The 610-nt window shown below is 48.2% G+C and overlaps 1 protein-coding gene across 1 annotated transcript in view; it reads left to right on the top strand.

Annotated features, from left to right (window-relative positions):
- TBXA2R (thromboxane A2 receptor) overlaps positions 1-610 on the top strand; it is a 4023-nt gene that overhangs the window by 3077 nt on the left and 336 nt on the right.

Below are 610 nucleotides of genomic sequence, written 5' to 3'. Positions count from 1 at the left end.
TAAAATAAATTTTTAAAATTTTTAAAATATTTTTTTTCACTTGCTATAGGGCACATGCACTCACCAGAAAGATACAGAGAGACAGAGAAAGCAAGCCACCGGGTCCGGGATTCAAACCACGGTCGGCCATGTGGGAGTCCAGAGCCTCAGCCTCTATGCCACCTGCCGACCCCTACATTTTATATATAAAATGTTTCTAAAATATACAATTACATATAAAGGATTTTAGAATGAAATGGAAAATAAAAGTTAAACTAATAGCACATTTTAGTATACCCTTTTTTGTAATATAGAAGATGCGTGTGCTCCTCAGAAAGAAACAGAGAGACCCCGCCCGCCCGGGGGGACATCTGCAACCTGTCTCCTCTGTTCTCCTCTCTGGGGTTCCCACTCGCACGTGTGTTTTTCAAGCCGCTGGGTCTGGGATTCGAACCTGTCTTGTTGGCCATGTGGGATCCAGCTGCTTTAACCAGCAGGCCTCCGGGGCGGTGCCTTCCGCACGTATCTGACAGCCTCATAAGGACGCAGGATTTCTCTCTGCCCGTGTGTAACGGCAGGCAGCCGGAGGGGGCGAGACCCTGCAGCTCAGAGAGGTTAGGTGCCTGGCCGG

Source organism: Tupaia chinensis, unplaced genomic scaffold (genome assembly GCF_000334495.1).
Source record: "Tupaia chinensis unplaced genomic scaffold, TupChi_1.0 Scaffold149964_2, whole genome shotgun sequence".
Taxonomy (NCBI): domain Eukaryota; kingdom Metazoa; phylum Chordata; class Mammalia; order Scandentia; family Tupaiidae; genus Tupaia; species Tupaia belangeri.
The sequence above is the reverse complement of the archived record's forward strand: the minus strand, read 5'-3'. Positions and strand labels throughout refer to the sequence as shown.